The sequence below is a fragment of the Geospiza fortis genome, unplaced genomic scaffold (genome assembly GCF_000277835.1).
Source record: "Geospiza fortis unplaced genomic scaffold, GeoFor_1.0 scaffold163, whole genome shotgun sequence".
In the NCBI taxonomy this organism is placed as follows: Eukaryota; Metazoa; Chordata; class Aves; order Passeriformes; family Thraupidae; genus Geospiza; species Geospiza fortis.
Genome location: NW_005054401.1, coordinates 565,553 through 572,594, shown reverse-complemented (window position 1 = coordinate 572,594; position 7,042 = coordinate 565,553).

Genomic DNA, 7,042 nt, shown 5'->3' with positions numbered 1-7,042 from the left:
GCTTCCCTCCCCGGCCCCCGATCCCGATGGAGCCGCCGAGCGGCACGGCCTGGATTGGGGCACGTGTGGCGCCGCTGGGCATTCATCGCTTGCAGGCTGCCGAGAGACTTGTGCAGTAAGCGTGTTTGGGTTTTACCCTCGGAGAGATTCCAGTAGCCCTCAGCAAACTGCAGTCTTTTTCTTTCTGTATGCAGTATAAAGATTAGAGAAGTGCATGCTGTGAAAAGCACAATGTTGCAAAAAATCTTCTCTATGCCTTAGCATGAACTGTTTCGCATTTCCTCCGTTTTCTTTCCTCCCATTCTCACTCCATCCTTATGTATTTTCCTCTATTCAGACAGCCACATCTCTCTGCGATCCACCCTTCTTGTTACAGTTTTTAGAAAAGCATTTTTCTTTAGTCTCTGAGAAACTTTTAATGTGAAGGTCCATTACTGAAGGTATACTGAGGAAAGCAGGTGTCTCTGAGAGTTGATATGTGCACCCAGTGTCTTGTTTACATCTCCATCATGCTCAGTGACCTCACCCATTTTTCTCTTTACCCGGTGGCTGTCTTCCAGTGTTCACCTGCCGCCGGTGGGCTGAAGGATGGTACCTGCAGGAGTTACTTTGGCTGCCAGCAGTCTGTGAAGTCCATGTCATGAGATCATATTTTTATGCCTTTATTTTGGATAAGTCTATTACATTAATTTGTTCACAGATTCGTTTGTGTCTGTCAAGACTTTGGTCTCTTACAACTGGAAATATTTTAGATCTCTGTTACTTTGCAATGTTTGGACTAAACTGGTGCATGTGCTTATGTGGCAAGGACAAATGGCTTGCTTTGTAAAGAATCGGGGATAAAATGTACAGTATCTACAGGAATGTCTATGTGCTTCAGTTGGTCTTCCACCTCCTATGGAATTCCTGTCCAGACATTTTTTACATTTTGTATAGCTGTGTAGTTACAGTTCAACAAGTTCAATGTCAGTCTGTGTTAATTCTCATGTAGCTTCCTGTTGCTGAGGTGTCCCAGTATTTCCTTTCATACACTGGTTTGGGGGGAAAAAATGTCTCTTACAGCTCAACTGTAAGACTTTTTCTTTTCATTTAGCTTTTTTGAGAAATTATTTCTTGTTGTTGAGTACAGAGGTTGTCCTCAGTGTGCAGTTAAGCCCAGGAGAAGCAGACTGCGTTTGTTTGGTCACCTTTCCCTAACTGCTTCTTTACAGGCAGGACTGGGACACTGAATCAGTGAGCAGCATTGCACATCCCTTAAGGTGCTCATGACTGGATGTAGTGGTAGCTGCAGTTTCTTTTTTTTTGAGAATGCATATTTTGCATGATTGGTAATGTGTATTGCCCTCAATATACATTTTTAAAGAAGTAACTGTGAACTCAGGGGGTGATTGTAATAGTTGCAGAAACACCTTAAAGTTGGTCCTTTTGGAGAAACTTACAGGTACACAATAACTCTAGGTATTTGTGACAGTTCTAGAATTTCTTTTCTGGGACTGGTGCTTTTTTAATATCTACCTTTCCCCTTAAAATACTGCCTTGTGAGGAATTGCAGCAATAAAAGTTGGTGTCGCCAGGTAGACAAAGCCCAACTTGCCTAACTATGTGTGTAGCAATACTGAGTTAAGCTCCTGCTGTATGGGCGGGAATACAGAGATTTGTGCAAGAGCACATTGAAAAGGTCTTGCAGAATTTTTTGAAAAAGGAGAGCAAAGGAATTATCCTTCCTGCCCATTTCTTAATTTTTTTAGCTAACCTGTAAAAATTTCGGTATTTGCATTCTGCTGTGACTCTGGTCTCAGATCTTTTTTCCTCAGACTGAATTAATGGCAGCCTCACTGAATATGTTATGTGAAGGTTCAGAAGACTCTTATCCTCACTGTTGGGGGGATCACTTTGTAGCAGAGTGATTGCTGTGAAGTGTCCTTCCCCCACAGTGCCATTGCGGGCACCTTGGGAACACGATGCATTTTGCTCCCTGGTGTTAGCTGCAATCCATGTTCCCTGTGTCTCTCTTTCTCCTGGGGGGACTTTGGAAGCTGCTCCAAGGCAGCTGATCTCAGAAATGAGCCCAGGCATAGTCTTTGGGTTTGCAGCTCAGTTGTGTTGAAGGGCCACACGAAAGGCAGGGTGAGAGTTGAGTGCATATGAGAGCCTCAGGCTGGGATACAGGCAAAGAGTGTAAGCAAAAGAGCACAGGAGAGGTTTGGCTCTGATGCTCAGAGCTGCTGGCGGACCCAGACCTGTTGGTGGTGGGGGTTGCATTGGAGGGGCTCAGGGTTGGGTGATCCTGGAGGAGGCTTGTGGTGTAAGGGAGCCAGCACCAAAGGAAGAGCATGGTGCTGTCATCCTCTGTCATGGACCTTCAGATGTGCAGACACTGGCTATCTGAAGTACAAAAATTCAGCTTCAAGCCAGTGTTGGAGGTTTAGATTTGGGGAGTCATACCTGGGCTTGTTGCCTGCCTGTTGTGAGTAAAAGAGATGTTTGCATGTTTCTAGAAGATAACTGATGTCTGTACTTGGAAACTTCAAATATCAGTATAGCAGAATTAATGAAAATTGGAGACTTAATCAGTTCTGCCTGATCACCAAGACAGAGAGCAGTCCTGAACATAGCTGTTTCAATCAGTGTGTTTATGTATTGAGGCTGAATATGCAGGAAGTGACTTAATGCAGAAATGGTGGTGCCTTTGGGCACTCACCCTAATGAAATGAGGTTTGTTCCATGTTTTAGGAGGCTGAAGATGAATCATTGGCATACACCAATATGTACTAAAATATTATACAGGTCATAGTATATGTCTTTATCTATGATATACACAGTATAAATTACAGTATCCTCCAAGAAGCAAAATACCAGTAATGGACGTGACTGGCTGACATTTCTAATAAGCCATAAAGGCCCTGGGCACCTGTCACTTAAACCCTTCTGTGGCCTTACTTTTGGATGCTAAGTGAGTTGTATTATAGAAACACTATGAAATGTTGCAAAGTCAAAGCTGCAGGGTCACAATTCCAGAACTCAAACATTCTTTCTCTGTGCAGACAGAGATAGGAGAGGTAATGAAGCAGTCCAGATAGCAGAAGAGCAAAACTAATAGTGGAAAGATGGAAAGCAAGGCCTACTTTTACAGATCTACTAAACACTGTCTTTGCTTTATGAAATTTAAGGGGCTGTTGGATTTCTAAAACTTGCAGTTACCAACTCTAAGTTATACTAATCTTTCTCCCAAGTCCCTACAAACAGTTTGCTTACCAGAAGTGACAGCAATTTGCATTTCTTGTGAGCTAGCTTACTGGGATTGGCATCTAAATATGACTAGTTACAAAAATGAATGATCCAGTCAACTAGTACTGAAGGCAGTTTCATGTTGTGTGTATTTCACTCTCATTAAATCCCTGCAGAGGAACCACTGCTGTTGTCCTTAAGTAAACTAAGAGAATATAATGCCCCAGTAATAGAGCTTGTTTCCTGACTTCTGGGTTTTGTTTTGTTTGATAGTGCAGATGTGATAAGTTGCTGACTTCTCACAGCCGTAAGGTATTTAGGGAAGATGAAAAATTTACCTGTCCAAATACATTTCGTACACAATTCTAATTATCTTTGAAAATGTCTTGTCATATGAAAAGTTGTATTTGTCTTGGTCTTAGTTGGAAGGAAGTCATTCAGTGTGGACTAGAGTTAATATTCTGTTGTGTCTGGTTTATGAGTTTATTTGGAGCAGGAAGGGAGAGCAAGTTGGAGGTTTGGAACAAGTTTTGGCTCTTTTGGACCACTGCAACTAATTGCTAGGGGTGGTAATCTCAGTGATGTGATCTTCATACAGCTTTATAGAAAACTGGTGTCTGGGTAGGGAAGAGGTAACCTGTTGTCAGGATATTGCCTCCCCTGAATGAGGTCAATATGAACTTGCACAGGTGATGCATAGGGCAGCAGCAACATCGTGAGCAGGGCTGGCCAGGAAGGAAGGAAGGAGTGTTGCCTGGGTAGGTGAGCTTCAGCTGGGCTCCTATGTTGTGTGCCAAAACAACCCCGCAGAGCTGTGGGTGGGGTGTGGGGGGTGTGTGCAGCAGGACACTATCCTCCCACCCTCCTGCTCCTAATTTAGATCTGTACAGCACCAGTTGTTGCTAGCTCATGCAGTAAAGTTTTCATGCCTCTTAGAAAATTCCTTCTTGAGGGAAATGTACTGTTTTACCTGTGACTTGATAGGTGATGGATTTTTGGTTTTAATTACAGAAAAAAATCTCTGCTATTTTTTATATTAAGCAGTGAAAGATACCCTTTCAGTATCACTTCTGAATTACTTTTCCTGGGTACTAGTGTTACAGGCTTGTAACTCTCATACCACCACCTGAAGATACAGTTTTGGAAAATATCCAGGTATTTAGTTCTTAGATTTCTGGATTAGAAGACTGTGCTTCAATACTGATGCCGGTGATCCCCTCAAACACTTATTTAGAAAGTGCTCAAATATTTTCAGAATACTGAGATTTTTGCAAATGCAAAGAAGGCAGCAGAATGAAAAAGCAATATGCAAACTTCAAAGTTCAACTGAATTCTAATTTTAAAATAAAATCTGGTAATTTAGCAGACAACTAAAAAGTAAAGTTGCTTTTCTGAAAATCAGTAAGTATGAGGGCAGTTAACCCTGTGTCCTCATGTGGATCTAGATGTACAGGGTATATTTGAAGATAGTATTTTTAAGTAGAAACTTCCTTAATGAATGAGGTGATACTGTGAAGTTTTTCTTTATTCTTTTGAATTCAGACTGCCCATCTCTTCTTACCTTCTAATGTGAATTTTTTCAGTGAATGTTCTTTTACAGAGCACATAAAGTGTTTTAAAGCTATTAGGACTCTACTGTTCTCTGTCTTATCCTGAAAAGAGGGAGAAGTACTAACTCCCTTTAGTGAATTGAAGCATACAGAATTCAAGACACAGGTTATTTTCCACTAGGATTATATAAAGCTAAAGACTTTTTTTTTTTCAGAAATAAAATTTTTGAACTTATCCACTGGAAACTGAGATGTGTGTACATGCTTTTCAGGTTACACAAACATGGTGTTCATTTTTTTATCGTTACCTTTGAAATTTGATATATTTGCATCAGTGTTAAGTCACTGTACTGGCATCTGCTTTATTGAGTTGTTCCTCCTCTCTTAGAGGGCTCTTCCAGACCCCTCTAAGAGGGGTCTGGAAAATGATGGAAACAATTAAATGCGAGGTAGTAATTATTTTTTCCATAAGAATTGTTTTTCCAGTACACCATTCAAGTATACTCAGTCACAAATAGCAAATAGATATAGAAGTAGGGCATTTCAGTGTAATTCACCTAAATTAAACTTTTGGGACTGTATCACCAATCATACTATGCTTTATACAGCTGAAGAAGGCTACTTCTTGGAAGTGACTTTAATGCTGGCTTTAAGTACTTCATTAGTTGTAATTTACAGCATCATGTTGGGGTTGTGCTGTATTAATGAGAATGATTGAATTGCCTGGATTACACAGGTTTTCTAGAAATCTTTTAGTGAAGAAAGCAGTTACCACTGTTTATAGTTAACACAACAATTTGCTCTGCCTTAGCCTTTGAATTGCAAACCACTATGTGTATTCCTCACATGTGGTTAAAATGACAATAATGCTTTAATGTGGTGGATGAACAATTAGAAAACAGTTCATGGCATTTTAACTTTTATTCATGTATGCATCAAACTCTTGTCCTAAAGCAGCATTTCTGTAAAACTTCAGGAATGTAATGTTGCAGTTAAATCAGCTATTACAGAAGTAATGGTTTATAAAATGCTACAATATCTGCACTTCGTAGTCATTATTCTACAGAAGATACATTAGTGTAGAGCAGCATTTGAAGGCTTGCCGTGATGGTGTAATGAAAGTGAGAGGTCTAAATTACTGAAGAAGAAAGTGAGGAAAATATGAGGAAAAAATATTCCTAGCTGAAGTAGTTGTCTGGACTTCTGCAGTGTGGGGGGTGGTACAGCAAACTGGTAGAAACTTAGCAAACAGCCAGGAACAATATTGGGAAAAATACTGAGCAATTGACAGCAAGCTAGTAAATCAGTCAGTAGTCCTAGTCAGCCTCCTGGCCTTTCTTGTGTGGTAAGAACTGACTTACTGCATTGGTTAACTTAGCACATTTTTTTAGAAGCAAGTGGTCAGAGCCTGTATAATATGTAATAATCCTGGGAAGCGGGGGAGGAATTGGATTTAATGCTATGACTTGCAGCTCAACAGCAGTTTGTATTGGAAAACTTGATTTGTGTTCAAGGCCTTATGGGAATCTTAAACCTGAGCCTTGGTACTTCTGATCCACAGAAGGAGTTTGTTTCAGGAACCTGATTGGTTTCTCTGATGCATACTCATTATTAAAGCCTTTCTGTAAACAATGCCTTTATGCCTTTATGGATTAGATTTTTTTTAGCTAATAAATGATCAGATGCCAGTGCATTTGAAGTTCACTCAGAACCTGCAGCTGCTCACTGAATCTGGTTGTGAGGTTCACTTTAGAGAGGGTTTCAGAGCACTTATGCAAGTCTGAATGAGCTAGACTGCAGGCCCTTAAAGGAGTTGGGTGTCCCAAAATGGGTTAATCCACTGTATTACTGTACACTGTAATTGCAAACTGTACTGCCAGCATAATTCTACTGAAACTGGCCCTGTTGATAGCGAAAGGTTGAGTGTATTGAGTTTGTGTGGCCATGCTTTGGTAGTGGGGAGGACTGCAGCTGTGGCTCCTGTAAGAAGCTGCCAGAAGCTTCCTCCCTGTCTGACAGCTGATGCCAGATGGATCCAAGATGGACCCTCACCAGCACGGGTCAAGTAATTTAGAAGTGGTAATGTCATCTCAGTTGGTAACATATTTAAGAGGGGGAAAAATTTCCTGTGCAAATGTAATTGCCCTCAGAGAGGAGAGGAGTGAGGATGTATGAGAGGAACAGCTCTGCAGACACAGGGTCAGTGAAGGAGGAGGGGCAGGAGCTGCTCCAGGCCCCAGAGCAGAGCTTCCCCTGCAGCCCCT